This window comes from Bidens hawaiensis, unplaced genomic scaffold, assembly GCF_021521415.1.
Source record: "Bidens hawaiensis isolate Kalapana, Puna unplaced genomic scaffold, B.hawaiensis_p1.1 tig00002553_1, whole genome shotgun sequence".
Taxonomy (NCBI): domain Eukaryota; kingdom Viridiplantae; phylum Streptophyta; class Magnoliopsida; order Asterales; family Asteraceae; genus Bidens; species Bidens hawaiensis.
Window position 1 is genome coordinate 871091 of NW_027491139.1, and position 18910 is coordinate 890000.

At 43.8% G+C, this 18910-nt stretch overlaps 1 protein-coding gene and 1 pseudogene across 1 annotated transcript in view; both read left to right on the forward strand.

The window, feature by feature from the left end:
* LOC143620165 (uncharacterized) overlaps positions 1 to 18910 on the forward strand; it is a 159478-nt gene that overhangs the window by 46146 nt on the left and 94422 nt on the right. The window lies entirely within an intron of this gene.
* LOC143620164 (DNA damage-repair/toleration protein DRT102 pseudogene) lies at positions 8202 to 9298 on the forward strand (annotated as a pseudogene).

The following is an 18910-nucleotide window of genomic DNA, read 5'->3' on the forward strand; positions in this document are numbered from 1 at the left end:
GTGTTGATAGTTCATAAAGTATAAATGTAAAATCATCAGCGTCGATGTTTTAAGGAGAATCATTTCCATTAGAAGTGGCTCTTGGCCTTTTCTTTACAAATTTGGAATTGATCTATATGCAAACTGTGTAAATGAGCTCCCTTCCATGTTGTTTGGATGGGAGTGCCATCGAGCCGATACGCACCTGGTTCGGAATCTCGTTCTTTACGCAGCATGTAGTCTCCACATTGAAGCTGGAATTTTTATTCGTGTTTTCCCCAGCTGGGGTTCTACACGCATCAGCCTGCTCAGCGTTCATTGCGCCACGAGGTGCGCGTCCCATCTCTGACAAATGCTTCGACCATGTCCTTTACGTCTATGCATTCTTCGGTGTTGTGGCCTTTTGTCCTTTGAAAGTCACAGTATTTGCTCCGATCGGCATTGTGACGATGTCGGATTATTGGAGGCTTTGGCCATGGGAGCTCCTCAGTGGCGAATATCTCGGTGACGCTTTTGGTGAGCGGCGTCCATCTGGAGTTCTGGTTTGACTGTACATTATCCCTTCCGCCTAACCGATGTTGCAAGCCGGATGAGGTGTCAAAGTTTACCCTTGACTGCCAAATGTCTAGCTTCCGCTTTTTGTTTAATCGGGCGGTAAGGACGTTGTCTTCCCTTGTTTTCTGGGTGTAGAGGTTTGTGCTCTGAGGGAGATCTCTACCCAGTTGCTTCTCCGTTTCCGCAAAGCGTTTAGCTGCTGTCATGATGGCATCCCATGTGGATGGCATGCCATCTTTACCCGTTAAGGTGCGGATGAGCTCTGGGTCGTTCGCGCCCTGAATAAAAGCAGCGCGAACAAGATCTTCGCTAATGTTACCCAGACTTAGCTTCTTCGAGTTGAAGCGAGTGATGAAGTCTAGCAAAGATTCATCTTCTTCTCGAATGCATTTGAGGATTGTCCATTGCTCCTCGGTATACTTTCTTTGCTGGCTGAAGTGTTGGCTAAACTTCTGTTGGAAGTCTGCCCAGTCGTAGATGTGGTTGACCGGTAGACGATCGAACCACGCTCTAGCAGCCCCAACAAGCGTCATTTGGAACATGTAGCACCACGTAGGTTCCGTCCAACTACTGACGGTTGCCCCCGCTATGAACCTGTTCAAATGATCATCTGGGTCAGATATACCATCATATGTGCCTATGCTGGACATTTGTTTGGCACTTTTTGGGGCAATTGCTTCCGCAATGTCCCTTGCAAATTTGGACGTTCCCGCATTTGCAACGTTTGGTCTGAATGTTTTGGAGAAGTCACGTGGACTTCCACCTGTGTTTTTTGGTTTGAAGGCTTCTCCAAAATGCCTTCTCGGTTGGGAGTCCGTTTCCTTACGCTTCCCTTTTGCCCTATGGCGAGGGTTCGCGTCGGAGTCGGATTCCTCCGAGTCATCGTCCCAGTATTCTTCGAATTCGTCCGCCTGTTGGACGGAACGCAAGCGTTCGTCCAACTCAGCTTGGAATTCCTTTTGACGTGCCTCCGCCCATGCCTTAACTTCATCGAGTGTTTGGCGGGGGAGTCTTGTTCGTTTCTCTAACTGGGTATCGGTGATTCCCAGTGAGCGATTATTTACTGCACTTGCCCCAGCTTGGGTAACTGGGGTAGTGGTCGTAAAATTTACTTCACTTGCCCCGGCTTGGGTAACCGGGGTAGTGTTTGTAAAGACTGTGTAGCCGGTATTCCCCCCAGTAGCTGGGGTTGTGGTTACCGGAGTTTCTTTAACCACTTTCCAGAAGTTTGAAAAAACTGGGGAAAAATGAAGTTCTAGCTTTATGCACGGATGGCGCCAATGAAGAAACACTAACCGGACCCCGGGCAGATTACGGATAACCTGGGGGTTAGATAGATGTTTCCCACGAGGGGTTAGACCCGGTAAAGATGGTTCTTCTGATAACCTGCAAAACAGACACCGTGAGCTTGTCACTGAGAAGGGGGGGGGGGTTCCTCCTTGTGACCACCCTCCGGCGTGAGAATCAGACTAGATTGCTCTTTAAATATAAATGTATATTAAGAGATTGCTAGAGCAGATATCAGGTATAATATGATATGTTATGATGTGATAAGATGGTCATACCATTTGTGGTATTTATAGCCGAAGGTAGGTTTCCAAGGAGGTGTGGCCTGCTGAATAGTATTCCTGTTCTACCAACTGTGGCCTACGCACGTGCCCTGCTAGTAGTTGGTGGGTAGGCAGCGGCTGATAGTGACCAGGCCTGCTGTGTACTATTCCTTTTCCACTAACTGCTGGCTATGCACGTGGTATGACAGGAGTTGGTGAGTAGGCAGCGGCTAATAGTGACATACAGTACAGGAGCATGCTGCTCGCCATACTGTTGTCAATAAGCTGTCGTATCTTTAGCCAGATCTTTTGCCTATACCTCGTCAGGTACAGTACAGAAGATCTTCCCGTATCGTACGGACTGGCTTATGGGCGGGAGTATTCCCCCTCCCGCCTTTGTGCGGGATTGTCCCCGGCTTTGCTCATTCCTTCAGGTGACACTGAGTGATTGAGAGCTAAGTGCCTTGTGCGTGTAGCCTTGCTGCGCGGGTGGCCTTCCCTGATGGCTTGTATCCGAAGCTGCGGGAACAGGCGGAGTCCTTCACCATTGGGAGGCATTTCCTGCGGGAACAGCTTGCGTACTGCGCGTAAGGACGTCACGTCTCTGAGCATGGTTGGTCCTGCGGATCCAGTTGGTTTCTGCGCAGACGTCCCTCTTCAAGGTGAGTCTTGCGGGTCCAACTGGGCTCTGCTGGAACCTACCTCTTCAGAAGTTTAATCAAAATGAGTTAGTTAAAGGATTTACAAGTGAACTGAATGAAGTAAAGGGTGTTGATTCTAAGAAAAATGAAAGAAAGGTGGGAAGAAAACAAGGCTAGCAAATAACAATGAAAAGAATAAATGCCATGGAAAAGTACCAGAAAATCTGTTAGTACTCAGCAATGGATCAGTTTCAATAGGTATTCTTGAAAATGGCAAGGGGGGTGATAAAGTGCCAATGGAAGTGGGGCCTATATGGTATGAATGGAACTCCAAACAGTTGGTTCTCATAATCTCATTATATTTGTGAATGGGAAGTGTTTGAAAAAAGAAAAGAACACAAAGGTGTGGCATAAATGGAAATCCGAAGTAGATTTCAACACAAATTTTTGCCATATTCATATAAGGAACTTGAAATACATATGAGAAGTAAAGTTGCAGTCAATTTTCTATTTCCAATTCAAGTAAATTCGGCCAAAAGGACACTTGTTTACCGTTTGGAAATTCGAAAGTATTATGGGCTGTTCCAGATGGATTTGTGCAGCAAAATCAAAGGTGATAGATGTACTATGTTGAACATCTGGTTAGATGCTACTAAAAGGAGTTGTAGGATGATTAGTGGTGACTATATTGAGTTCATCATGACGGTGTTTGATGATTTGGGTTGCTATTATCCTTCAATGCCTAACCCTTTACTAACCTCCACAACTCCAAAAGAAGCAGACACTGCACTTACAAAGAATGATTTTTTATTTGCTTTTAACATATTTTTAGAGGAGGTAGTAGATGCAAATTGCAGAGTCAAACAAAGATTATTACTCAAGCATATGGTTGCTATTATTAACAAAGTTGTGATAGCTTTTACTCTCATGAAATTGGACCATGTTTGGTTACCGATCCGTTCTAATGAGACAAACTGGATGATGCTTAAATACATGTTTATGGATAAGGAGTTCCAAAAGACTGTTGATGCAGCACAAGAGTTTTCTCAATTTGGTTTTGATAGTTTTGACTAAATTTTTTTCTTGGTTATTTGGATTTTTGAGGACAAAAATCTTTTGAGGGTGGAGTAATGTGAGGCATTAAATAGTGAAGGGACTAAAGTGTGAATACATAATAGTTTAGGGTCTATATTGTAATTTGTTCATATACATTAGGATGAAGCGTTAATGAGAATGATATCGATGATTTGAGTATTCTTCTTCTTCTCTTAATCTAATCTTCGATCATTCTATTTTAACACGTAACAGCCGTTTACTCTTTCGGAGATCATCCCCCAGCCGGACAGGTACAATTTTAAGCGGTTTTGGAGTAGTTTCCATGGGGATTTTTTTTTGGACAAAAACAAATATTTCATAGAAACATCCAAACGATTTACAATGAAGTGGCAGGTAAGCAGGCAACAAGCTGCGCCGCAACCCCCTTTTGGATAGTAAACCCAATCCGACTAAAAACAAAGTTTTGATTCTTATGGGCTGATACGTTACTATACACAACTTTCTGAACCCTATTCAAAGGTCCACGGCATCCGGAGCTAAGAAACCAAAAGTGTCAAAGGCGAAGGTGATAAACACGTGTTGATTCTTCAAACAAGCTCTCTCGTGTTTAGCAACCTTGCCCGATGCCGCCTTCAATGCTGCCTGGCCTGCTACAAATCCAGTGTCCCTAATCCCAACAAGAGGGGACACTCCTGTGAGGTCGACACAAGCGTGTTTTCCCCCTACCCACCCAAAAACAAGTATATCGGCCGGTCGTAATGTAGATCTTCCTTCTTGAGGATCCGTAAGAAAGTTTACGGGGGCTTCCTTTTTAGCTGAAATTCCGGCTCGTTTAAGAACATCGCATAGAACATTCCTCACCAAATCATGCCTATACTTAAACCCAGGCAACTCTTTGCAGTGAACCGCATGCTCGCCAAAAGAATCCAAACAAACCTTACGGCAAACCGGGCACAGCTCATCTACCGGAAACAAAGGGATCATTAACCGATACTTCAGGATGGCCCGGTACTCCAAAGCCGACATATGTTGGCCCAATCCTTCAATAGGGAGAACACTTAAGAAATCTTGAGCCCGAGGAGCCCGAAGACACTCAAACACCGCTTTCTGATGAGGGGATAAATCAAACTTCATTTCCAAACTCTTGATGATTCCACTATAAAGGGCACTCGCCAAAGCATGTTGGGCTTTAGGGGGGGCGGTGTCTTTATTAGAGAAACCGCTAATGTCAAAATCGGGAAGTGAAATGTGCAACCGATCTATCGCACTCCCATAATCGGAGTCAAACCCATCAATACCACAACCTCGAAGAATGTGGTCATGTAATTCCCAAGATTGCGCCCTCGAGGCTACAAACGCATAAGTAGAAACATCTGAAGCTAAACATAAACCCAAACCTCCAAAACGAGTCGGAAGTGATGCCAACCTCCATTGAAAATCTCCAAAGAAGAGACCACCACAAACCACGATGTCCTCAATCGCCCCCCGAAGGCCATTGTCAAACACAGAAACTGCTTCCCCTACATACACAGGTTGGCATGTTCTGAGACCAAACAACAACTTTCCAACTCCCATACATGAGCGGAGCAAAAGGAGCTCGCATTGAGGGTCCCGCAAATGGGGGAGATAGCTCATCAACTACACAGCTCGCGAAGCCCTTTTCATAGCAAGTTCACTGATGAACCCTGCATCCCGGCTAACGGCTCCCCCGAGGAGTTTCACACCTAGCACCAGTCTTCCAATCTCACAGGGAAACACCCCCTCCTGCACCTTAACCCCATTGCACGACGGCCAAAATACTTCGGTTTTCTTAATATTAAGTTTAAGGCCCAGGCAGGGACCCTTCGACTTGATAATATCTAAAGCTTTGGCAACCTCTTTAGAGTCCCCAATAATTGTACCATTATCTAGGTACCAAGCATGAAAGAGAAGCTTACAGGAACTCTGGACTAGATAAATAAGTGGGTGCAGAACTAAGGCGAAAAGAAGAGGTCCCAAAGGGTCCCCTGCTGAACCCCAGTGGTGGACCAAATGTGGTCATCCCCCACATATAGCCTGGCCGGTTGCCCATATAAAAAGTTCACCCATAAGGAAATAGATGGACATCGGGTCCGAACCTCATTCAGAAGGGCAGTCCTATCCACCAAGTTGAAGGCATTACAAAAATCAATAGTAAGCATAGTCAATGACCCATCAGAATGGAACTTACTTAAAAACCTGTTCGCGCTATGAAGAACGGCCTCTGCACCACTAGGGACTCCCACCCCAAACTGAAAGTCGCACAGGTATTTAGTAATGTCTTTCCCAACACCCCTCATAGACACCTTAGAGATCAATCTTCTCAAAATGGCACCTATGGCAATGGGTCTAATCCCATTGTCCGGTTTGAGCAACGGTGTGAGAGGAGCCGACGCAATGAACTCTGCCAAAACCCTTGGGCATCTTCCCCCCCCCCCCCAAACATAAATTAACCATCGCAGTAGTAGCCTTTAGTAACCCAACAACGATCGGCGACCCCTCTCCACAAAATGCATCCAAAATATGTTGTGCCCTCAATCCATCTCGTCCGCATGACGTCCCTTTAGGGAAGGATTTAAAAAATGTTACAGCTTTTTTCCTGGGCTTCTTTTAGTATGGGGTGTATGTCTTTGCTTATCGGTTTAACCCCGAAGGTTAACGACCCCATCTTGTTTGTAGACGTTCGCCTGTATCAACAAAGTGATTTCGAAGGTACTGGTAAGTAGACTCAATAAGGTGATTGGTGGCTTGATTTCCGAGTAACAGTCGGTGTTTCTAGCTAATCGAAGCATTTTAGATGGACAGTTGGTTCTTAAGGAAGTGTTGTCTAGGTTAAAAAGGTTGAAGAAGAAATGTTTGATTTTTAAAAGTGGGCACAGACAAGGGATATGACTCGCTTATTTGGGGTTTCCTAGATTCACTTTGGAGCTAATGATGTCAGAGAGTTTCGGCTATAATGACTGCTGGTTGGGCCTCGGTTTTAATAAACGGGTCACCGACTAGGGAATTTCAGTGCTTACGTGGCCTTATCGGGGATGATGAAATGGGCAACGAGTAGGGGTAATTTTTTTTATGAAAAGGTGTTTGCTGCTGTTATGCTAGTTACTGTTGTTGGACCCGAGCGAGGAATGGATGTATTGGGGCACTGATGTGTCGGGTGAATTTTTGGTTTGAAGCTTGAAGAACAAATTCGTAGAGAACTCGATTGTGGTTCCGGGTTGTCTTTGATTGGAATAATTGGGTTCCAAAGGTGTGTTTCGTGGCGTGGTGTGCTATGCTTGTTCGGTTATCGACACTTGTTTCCTTGGCGTTTTAAAAATACATCTCTGTCCCTTTGGTGTTGTGTTCGGGTTGTAGAGATCATGAGGAACCGGCTGAATTTCTCAATGGTGCAAGGTGCCGTGATTTTTGCCTTTTGTTTTCGAGATTTGATCGATATGTACAAGTATACTATGTTCCCAAAGAAGAAGGCAAAGGTGTTCCATGCTATTTTTTTTTTGCCTCGGTTGGGTGTTTGTTGAAAAAGAGGAATGCCTTGGTGTTTAGAGGGGTTCAATCAACTTAGCGAGTTTATTGGAGGAGATAAAAATGCTTAATTTTCTTTGTGTTAGAAATAGATCACAGATGGTTGAGGTATCATGGGAAGATTGGAGTAGTTACCATTGTAACAGGGCATATGGGCATTTCTAACACAACTCTATACGAGCCGTATAGATGCATATAATGAATCAATAAAATATGAAAATCTGGCATTGCTTTTATACATGAACCCATGGTGTAGAAATGCACCAATATGGGTTTTTCATTGTAATAGGGCAGATGGGTGTTTCCACTTTCCATACTTTGTGTTAGAAATGCCATATTTCCATATTACCATATAAGTTATTTGGACACCATATGCGCCTATACGGCTCGTATAGAGGCTATACGAGCCGTATATGTGCAAAATTTTGTTCTTTTGTGTTAGAGAATGCTAGGTGTTTAAAGCGTATACGGCTTGTAACACGTATAGACTGGAAAAGCTGTCATTCGTACATTAGTTAGTCAAGTGATGGCTATTACGACTTGTATAACCCCTATACAAACCGTATAAAATTGTTAACACACCATGAGAGTGACGTTTGAATATAACGACCCATTACAATTCGCATCTTGTTCATTAGAGCATCCATCTCACAAGAAAAGTAAAAATAAAAATCATATATCAATGTTATAAACAATAGTCATATAAAAATTAATTTTACGTGTAAAACGATTAGGAATCAATCGATATAGATTGATATGATTTTTAAATGATAATATTTCATTAAACATAGGACACCTATTTAACAAATAATATTTTCTAAACAAACTAACCCTTTTAGCAAATATAAAATAAGTTCAGAATTAGAAAATAAAACTGTATCCTTATCTGCTACCTATAACTAATCAACTCACCACTCTCACTACAATGTCACAAACCACCGACCGCCGCCTCAAATTCGTCGCCGGAGCCGATCCATTCGGGTCCGCCATCAAAGACACCCTCGTCTCCCACCTCCGATCACTCAACATCGAAGTCGAAGACCTCGGCATCGACAACCACTACTCCATCGGCCAAAAAATCGGACATATCATCACCTCCACCGTCAACACCACCTCCGACACCAACATCCGCGGCCTCATCGCCTGCGGCACCGGCGTCGGCGTCTCCATCTTCGCCAACAAATTCCCCGGCGTCTACGCCGCCACCTGCCTCACCCCTGCCGACGCCGTCAACGCCAGGTCCATCAACAACGCCAACGTCATCGCCTTCTCCGGTATCTCCGCCACCGAAACCCTAGCCATTGAAACCCTAGATAGCTTCCTCAACACACCGTTCAAATCACCATGCCCAGCTTCCAATTCAGAACCATGGCCGGATAATATCCAATCATTCCTTGATAAATCCGTATCCGAAATGTCAAAAATCGGATCAAACCCAAACCCTAACCCTAACTCAAACCCTAATTCTGATTCTTGTTCGATTTGCAATTTGGCAAGTGGGCGTGAGTTTACGGCGGTAGAGATAATGCCGGGGGCGAGTATGAAGATAGTGAGGGAGAGTCCGACGTCTGCGGTGGTGAGGTTTAGCGGTGGGAGTATTGAACCGGCGCATCATCATACTTATGGGCATGATGTGCTGGTGATGAGTGGGAGGAAGGTTGTGTGGAATTTGAGTAAAAGTGAGAAGTTTGAATTGGGGGTGGGGGATTTCTTGTTTACGCCGGCCGGAGACGTGCATCGGGTTAAGTATTTGGAGGATACTGAGTTTTTTATAAGGTGGGATGGTGGCTGGGATATTGAGTTGGATGAGGATCTTGCTACTGCTGCTAAGAATATTCAGAAAGAAGAAGAAGCTTAATAGGTGTTGAGTTGTATGTTTTGTGTGTTGTGTTATATGGTTACAAAGATATGTTATGTGCTGTAAGATATGAATTGTAAAACATTTCATCTTTATGGTATGATACTATGATATGATCTGTTTAATGAATATAAGTTGGAGTTATACAGAATGGTAGCAAGCAATAAGTTTAACAACTCAAGGAAGGAAATGCACAATGATCACGAGACGCAGTCATGACATTTAATCATCGCTTCGTGTAGGAATCGATAGGAGACGTTGAGAGGACAAGAAGAGCGTCTATCCTTGTTTTCACTCTCCGCCGAGACCAAGTAAAAACACATTTATTAGCAGCTTAGAGAGCTAGAGAACTAAAGACATTTACAGTGTCTAGTTTTAAGATTTACATTTGTGTAGATGTAGAGGGTATTGAGTTAACGAGTCTAAATAAACAAATACGAGAGTTTTAAGGTTGTGAGGTAAACCGTATAGCTTTCACCCTTGTTTATTTTTATTCTTTTTCTATAAATCTTTAGGGACACAAGCCCGTCTCTTAAAGAGCCCGTAAAGAAATTGCTTTCACGGTTTATAATAAAGCCCAAAGGATCTCTTGAGTGTCATCCGCTGATATCATCCCGTTGGTTTCAGTGTCGGGTAGATCTAATTCTCATTCGAGTACCCTGGGGATGTGGAAAGATTCGATGGTTTCATTGTCGGGTAGATCCATTTGGTAGTGATGTGGACAAATGCCTTCAAAATCGTGTGTTTCTTCCCTTGACTCTATTATGTATTTTTTTTGAAAGGCGAATTTTATTAAAAAAACAACCCAAGACGGCCAACTCCAAGCTAGAGAAAGACCGTCACAAAGAACATTACATCAAAGAAAAAGAAAAATTACACCAATGTCTTCAATCGATCGTACCCTCCTTATGTCTACTCCTATACCAGAGATATCCTATCTATCTAACATCCGAAAAAATTTCAACTATGTTAGAAATCCGCCCGGTTGAAAACCTTTTCGTTCCTTGCCTTCCAAATTCTCCAACACGCAATAACGATTATTCCATAGACTACCTCTTTCTTTTTCTCTGATTCGGCCATATGATTGATGATCTACAACACATCAAGGACTGAGAACACGAAGAACCGAGGAATTTTACACCAAGACGCAATCGCATTCCCACGCAACCATACACTCCGAGAACAAATGATCAACCGTTTCATTGATTTCTCCACAAAACGCACATAATCCATCCCCCACATTAATGTTTCGTCTCATAAGAGTACTTTGAGTAGGAAGTCTATCCAAACTCGCCCTCCACATAAAAATGTTACACTTATTCGGGATCCATTTACACCAATTAAAAACCATATTACCTTCGCTTGGTTCGTTGCTTTTTAACCACTTTCGAGCTTCCTTAACCAAGTAGCCTTCATTCGAACCTTGATTCCAAGCCCAAGAATCTTCACGACCGGTTAAAAGAACGCCCGAGACCAATCTATGACAATGAACTACCTCTCCACTTCAATACTAGTGGCCGGGTACTTCTTCCATCTCCATTGAATCGTACAATGAAGGTTATGAATACAAAATCTCTCCGCCACCATGCACCCTTTCTGATCTTCAAGGCGGAACAACGAAGGAAACTTCGTCTTCAAAGGTTCGGTCGTAAGCCAAGGATCTATCCAGAATTTTATGCTCGAACCATCACCCACCACCCCTCGGATCATATTAGTGAAACCAATACCGTTTACCTAATCCATTTGGTGAAATTTTGGAATTTTTTCATATGAAAATAAATTAGATAATATGAGTTTTGTAAAGATTGCTTGAAAATTTTCTAGTTGTGGTCTTACACTTTCATTATTCACACGTTTACTTATTTACTCTTTTTGAAATTATTAAGGGGGGGGGGGGCTACATTTAGGGGCTTGGTTCATTTAGATCTGAATGAGCCTCTGTCCCATTCAGCAACGACAATAAGTCTGAATGATTCAGACCTAAATTTAACCATTCAGATGTTTTTTTGTTTGGAACCAAATAGTCTGAAGTCTGAATGAATCAGATGTTTACATCTGAATGGTTCCATTCAGATGTAAACAAACAGCCCCTTATTTAAAATACATGTTTGAACCGCTTTTCATTCTGAGCCCGGCTCGTTAGATAATGGGCCAGGTTCTCAAATGGATGAGTAAAATATCTTTTAGACCATGACCAATGCCCCAGTTGGTCCTATACATGTGACCCGCTATCAGAAAAAGAATTGCAATAGCTAAATGATGGTGTGCAGTATCGGTTAGCCATAGACCTCCAGTTACGGGGTCTAATCCTCCACGAAAAGTAAGAAAGTCCCCATATTTTGACCAATTCAAGGTGAAAAATGGGGTTGCTCCCTCGGCAAAACTGGGATAAAGTTGAGCCAACAGATCCCGATTCAAGATAAATTCATGAGGAAGTGGTATTTCTTTAGGATCTACTCCAGCGTTTAGAAATTGGTTAATAGGTAAAGATACATGTACTTGATGCCCCGCCCAAGAGAGAGACCCAATGTAACACCCCGACCAAAGGCGGATTATATATCGGGGCGCCACATATTGTTTCATTACTCGTGACACTATTGGGTGTCAATATTTAATAAATACATTCATTCGCGCACGCACAAGGTATACATAAGATAACATAATCATCATAAATCAATATATTATAAATCATAATATTCGAACAGCAATAACTTGTCTTGATACATTTTAATCTAGGTCCAAAATAAAGAAAACTTCCTAGGTTATCTCGAGCTCCAAAACAGCTACTGCAAACCTGAACATGTGTTAAAATAAAACGTCAAACACTTGCGTGTTGGTGAGAAATCAAGTTTAATAGTTAATACATAGATAACAATAAATCTGCGCGCAACATGTGTATGTCTGGTTTTCAACAAGGGTGTAATCAGATCGGGATCAAGTCTAAGATTCATAGACTGCCAGTGCTCACAATTGAGCTCACAAACAAGACAAACTGTGCATGTGTAAACAAAAGAGAAAATCATAAACGATAGTTCTCCCGTGTTCATCTAATGGTACCATGAGAACTGCGGAATAGACCGACAAGACGATTAATGATCCACACATACAAATAAACAGCCAAGTCTACGTCCTCAACACATGGGATACTGCGCGACTAAAGTTCATAAACAGTTTAAGACTCTAAGTTTGTATGAACACATGAACATCCCAAAACATTAAAAATAAAAGGGATTAGGTACGAGATTACTCACATGATAATCGGTGTGAAGATAGGTAAAGCAAGAACCAATCAAGCAAAGTTAACCTATAATTAAATATTATTGTTTTAACGATTTGTTTTAATGTCTTGATTATAAGTTAGCATAATTAATAAGTAAATTATTATATAATATATATTACCGGAAAAGCAGGGTAGAACAGGGAGGAAGACGGAGGCAAAGAGAGGAGACGGCAGAGGACAAGGACGAGAGCAAGGAGAAGATTTAAATTAAGTGTTTGTGTGTGATGTGTTAGGAAAAATAATATTATTATTTATAGAGAAACCCTAGGAGACATGAATCCAGAAAAAGGGGAAAAGATTCAAAGACAAACAGAACAAGACAAAACAAAAGATAACAAAAGATATCAAAAGCAAGTTCAGAAAAGTAAAAGATATCAAAAGATATGGTAGCAGGGAAAAAGAGAAAAAGGCTGACAGGGAACAGTAAAAAGGCATGGGCGGTTCAGATAAAGGTACTGGTCAAGCATGGAAAAAGCAGATCTCCAAAAGATAATGTCAGTCACTTTTTCTGCCAACCAATGGGGTTGGTGCGCATGCTGCGCCGAAAGTAACTTTTCAGACATAAGACAGGTTAGGTCAACAGCACAGAAGATAAGACATCACAAAAGCAAACGGCTAGATTAAACAGGAGAAAAGACTCAAGGGTTAAACGCGAGAAGGCATCGAGCGCGAAGGCATCGAGCGCGAAGGCAAAAGTGCGCGAGCGCGAAGGCAGACAGAACCAACCTTAACGCGTCGCGGGAAGAATTATATTTCTAAGCGCGCCGCGGGAAGAACTTCAATTCTAAGCGCGTCGCGAGAACTATATTCCTTAGCGCGTCGCGGGAAGAACAGTATCCATAGCGCGCCGCGGGAAGAACTAAAATCCTTAGCGCGCTGCGGGGACAGTTCGTCTCGCGTATCGCAGTAACAGGTGGTCTTCACGCAGGCTTCCTTGTAAAGAGTCTGGCGCGTGGAGCTGCGCAGACAACCTTAGGCGGGAAGGAACAAAGGACACAGAGGTTCAAGGCTTAAGGGCGGGACGGCTACAAGAGGGAAAAGAAGGCGGAAAGAGAGAAGAAGAGGGACGGGACGGCGGGAAGGAAAAGAGAGAAAGAGGCGGGAAGGAAAATATATATTATTATTAAAAGTAAAATATAAGTACAAATAAATATTAAACCATAAAAGAAAGAGATCGGATCAGAGAAACGGGTACCTGGGTCGGGTCGGATCGGGGCAGATGTCACAGTCTCCCCTACTTTAAGAAATTTCGTCCCGAAATTTATCTCGGAGTAGGTTGCGCAGAGAACAGGTGCGGGTACTTGATCTTCATTTGATCTTCCCTTTCCCATGTAAACTCGGCTCCGCGCTTGGACTCCCATCGAACTTTAACAATAGGGATACGACTGCGCTTGGTTTGCTTTACCTCGCGATCCAAAATCTCAACAGGCTTCTCAACGAAATGCATGGATTCATCAACTTGAACTTCATCAAGTGGTATGTGAAGGTTCTCGTCAGCTAAACACTTCTTGAGATTGGATACATGGAACGTTGGATGCACATTACTGAGTGCGGGCGGTAGGTCAAGTCTGTAGGCAACTTTTCCTACACGCGCGAGAATCTTGAATGGACCAACATAACGAGGAGCAAGCTTACCCTTCTTCCCAAAGCGGACAACACCTTTCCAAGGCGACACTTTGAGGAGAACAAGATCACCAACTTGAAATTCGAGAGGCTTTCGCCTGCGATCTGCGTAACTCTTCTGTCGGCTTCTGGCAGTCAGCAGATGATCACGGATCTTGGCGATTTTATCGGTTGTCTCTTGAACAAGTTCGGGTCCTGTGATTTGAGTTTCACCCACTTCGCTCCAACAAATCGGGGAGCGGCACTTACGACCGTAAAGTGCTTCAAATGGGGCCATACCAATACTGGAATGATAGCTGTTATTATAAGAGAACTCGACCAGAGGTAGGTGTGAATCCCAATTACCTCCAAAATCAAGAACACAAGATCGAAGCATATCCTCGAGAGTTTGAATAGTTCGCTCAGACTGTCCGTCAGTCTGAGGATGGTATGCCGTACTCATGTCCAAGCGAGTTCCTAACGCAGATTGGAGAGATTTCCAAAAGCGAGATATAAAACGGCCATCGCGATCGGATATGATGCTCAAAGGAGTACCATGGCGGCAGACAATTTCCTTGACATAAAGCTGCGCGAGTTGCTCAACACGGTAGTTTTCACGAATGGGCAGAAAGTGAGCAGACTTAGTCAAACGATCCACTATTACCCAAATGCTATCATGTTTGCTTGCTGTCAAAGGTAACTTTGTAATAAAGTCCATCGCTACACCTTCCCATTTCCATGTAGGAATTTCTGGTTGTTCGAGCAAACCAGATGGGCGTTGGTGTTCAGCTTTTACTTTAGAACAAGTCAGGCATTTAGCTACGAACACAGCAATATCCTTCTTCATACCGGGCCACCAATAAGTAATGCGCAAATCCTTGTACATCTTATCAGCGCCGGGATGAATAGAATACCGAGATTTATGCGCTTCACTCAGGATATCAGCGCGAAGATTCTCATCAAAGGGAATCCAGATGCGATTAAGATAACAGAGAATTCCACTCAGATTAGGGACAAAGTGCGCTTCCGCGCCACACGCTAACTCGGCGCGAAGATTACCATTACTGATGGATGCGCGCTGCGCGTCGCGAATGCGTGATTCAAGATTGCTCTGAATCGGCGCAAAGTGAAGCTGCGTGCGCGGCAAAATACAGTTAAGCTGGCAGGGTTTTCGGCTGAGCGCATCGGCTACCACATTAGCCTTACCAGGATGATACCGGATCTCACAATCGTAATCACTGATGAGTTCGTTCCATCGGCGTTGTCTCATGTTAAGTTCCTTTTGATCAAAGATATGCTGAAGGCTTTTATGGTCAGTGTAGAGGATACACTTAGTACCATAGAGGTAGTGTCTCCAGATCTTCAAGGCAAATACAACTGCACCAAGTTCGAGATCGTGAGTTGTATAATTCTTTTCATGAATCTTGAGTTGCCTTGATGCGTAAGCGATAACCTTGCCTCGTTGCATAAGAACACAACCGAGACCTTGGTTGGATGCATCGCAATACACGACAAAATCATCATTACCCTCAGGTAGCGCAAGAACAGGAGCTTCACACAACAGACGCTTAAGCGTCAGAAAGGCTTCTTCTTGCTTCGAGCCCCAAATATACGGTTTTCCTTTGTGCGTTAGAGCTGTTAAAGGCAAAGCGATCTTTGAGAAGTTCGAAATAAATCGCCGGTAGTAACCAGCTAAGCCCAGAAAGGAACGGATTTCGGTAGGAGAAGATGGCGTCAACCAGTTCTTGATTGCTTCAATCTTGGATGGGTCGACATGAATACCCATCTTGTTTACAACATGACCAAGAAACTGTACTTCATCAGACCAAAATTCACACTTGGAAAGCTTAGCATAGAGTTGCTCAGCTCTAAGCTTCTGCAACACCAACCGAAGATGTTGCTCATGCTCGGCCTTGGTCTTAGAATACACCAGAACATCATCGATAAACACGATCACAAAACGGTCCAAGAAAGGTCTACACACCCGATTCATTAGATCCATGAAAATGGCGGGTGCGTTGGTTAAACCGAAGGACATGACCAAGAATTCAAAATGGCCATAGCGGGTTCGAAAAGCAGTCTTCGGAACATCTTCATCGCGGATGCGCAACTGGTGATAGCCAGAGCGGAGATCAATCTTGGAGAAACAAGAGGCACCTTGGAGTTGATCAAAGAGGTCGTCAATACGCGGTAAGGGATACCGGTTCTTAATGGTGAGTTTGTTCAACTCGCGGTAATCGATACACATGCGAAACGATCCATCTTTCTTTTTAACGAACAACACCGGAGCACCCCAGGGCGAAGAGCTAGGGCGAATGAATCCTTTAGCAGTCAACTCTTGAAGTTGGCTGGCCAATTCTTGCATCTCAGCGGGTGCAAGACGATAAGGAGATTTAGCTACGGGGGAAGCACCAGGGACAAGATCAACACGAAACTCGACTTCACGAGCGGGAGGGATACCAGGAAGATCATCAGGAAAAACTTCAGGGAAATCACGCACAACAGGGATATCGCGAAGCTTCTTCTCTTCAGCAGGTTTGACCACATGGGCTAAGAATGCAACACACTTCTTCCGCATAAGCCTTTGGGCTTCGGCGCAAGACATAAGCTTAAGACCGCGGGAGGGTTTTTCGCCGTAGATGTGAAGATCACCATTTTCTCGAGGTATGCGAATCATCTTCTTGGCGCAAATAACTTCGGCGCGATTCTTCGAAAGCCAGTCCATACCAATGATAACATCAAAACTTCCAAGAGGCATGGGGATGAGATCGATTAGAAAATCGTTTTCATTAAGGTTAAGCGTACAATCCTTGATCACAGAGTTTATTAAAATAGTTTCACCATTAGCCAATTCAACTGAAAAATCTTCTTTTAAGTTATCGCGCGGTCGCGCAAGCTTCTGCTCAAAGGCGCGAGAGATAAAACTTCGATCGGCGCCAGTATCAAAAAGTATAGAAGCATAATTTCCGTTAAGTAAAAATGTACCATTAACTACGTCATTATTCGCTTGCGCTTGGTGCGCGGTTATATTAAAAGCTCGTCCACGCGTCACTTGGTTTGAAATCTGGTTCACCGGATTCGCTTGTGTAATCTGAACTTGTAGCCTCGGGCACGCGTTCCGGAAATGACTGGGATCACCGCAGTTAAAGCACGATCTGGGTCGTGGGTTTTGGTAGGTTGGTTGTGGGTTCTGCGGGTAGACTGGTGGTGTTGGCACAATTGGATTGGCGGGAAGGACTCTACAGTTTTCTGCAAGGTGGCCAGCGCGGCCACATCGGTTACATTGTCGACATGGGACTTGAGGTGGGTGGTGGAGTCTACAGGTTGGGCAAAAGGGGTGGTTTCCTGTGTAAGGTTTCTTAGTTGGCGGGGCAGGGAGTGCTGGATTGGTTAAGGCATAGTTGTGGACTACAGGAGGTGTTGGGTAGGCGGACAGTGGTTGAGGGGCGTATACTAGAGGTTGGTAGGCAGGTTGCTGGATTATGGGTGGGTTGGTAAGCGCGTAAGCTTGTCTGCGCTTACGTTTCTGGTTATGGTTTGAGGGTTCTGGTTTGGTTTCTGTTGGTTCAGGGGCAGTTTTGGTGGGTTTGGTCTTCTCAGCTCCCCGCAGGAACAAGGTTCCTGCTCTGACATGGTTGTCGCTGAGCACAACGGCCAACTCAATAGCGTCAGGGAGGGTTACTGGGTTTCTGGCCCATACAGAATCTTGAATTTCCATGGGGAGACCCCCAAGGAATTTCTCGATGGCTCGGCGGGAAGGGGTAACAAGGTGAGGGACAAGCAGGCTTAGTTCATGGAAGCGCGTCGCGTACTCGCGCGCTTCGCCACTGTACTGCTTAAGATTCCAAAATTCTTCCTCCAGGCGCTTAACTTCGTTGGGAGGGCAGAATTCTCGCGTCAAGAGATCCTTAAATTCCTCCCAGAGCATGCTGGAAGCAGCCTCTGCGCCACGCGCATGAGCTACTCCATTCCACCATGTAAGCGCTCTGGATTCCAGGACACTGGAAGCATATAGGGTTCGTCTGTCTGGAGGGCATTGGGTGTGGAGGAAAGTGTTTTCAATTTTCTCAAGCCACTGGAGCATCACGGTGGCTCCTTCAAGACCTGTGAACTTTGGAGGGTTACCCGCGTTAAAGGACTTAATGTTGTAACCAGAGGTGTTGGTATTGTTTTGGCTCAAAGCTTGGGCTATTGCGGTGGCCATTTCCTGGGAACGTTGCAGCGATCGTCTGTGCGCGGCTTCTTTCTTCCTAAGATGGCGAGCTGATAGTGGAGGCATTCTATAAAAGTTTTAATTTTTGTTAATATCTTGGTTTTATCGCAAAGTATAACCTTATAAAGCTTGGTTTCGCAGAGTTAGATACTATCAAAAGTTAAAGTAAAATAAATGACTTTAAATGCAGACTTAATAAAGGTAACAAATTCGAATCGAGAATCGACAATTCATGTATCACCATGACCTTCCAAATTCTCAATTTAAAATGACGAGTAAACGAGTATTGGAGATTGACGATTCATGTATCACCATGACTTTCCAATCCTCAATATAAAACATACAAGAAAATGAGTATTGGAGGTTGACAATTCATGTATCACCATGACTTTTCAAGTCTCCAACCTCAGAACATAATCGTAATTGAAAATTGAAAATCAACTATTCATGTATCACCATGACTTTTCGGATTTTCAATCCCAACAAACGAATATGTAAGTAAAATCAATAAAAATCGAAATTCAGCAAAAATCGAAATATCGCGAAATAAATCATAAAATCATATACTGCGCAGGCGCGAGCATATTCATAAATAACGAGTAATTAACAATAAGCGCGCAAACATGAGATTTC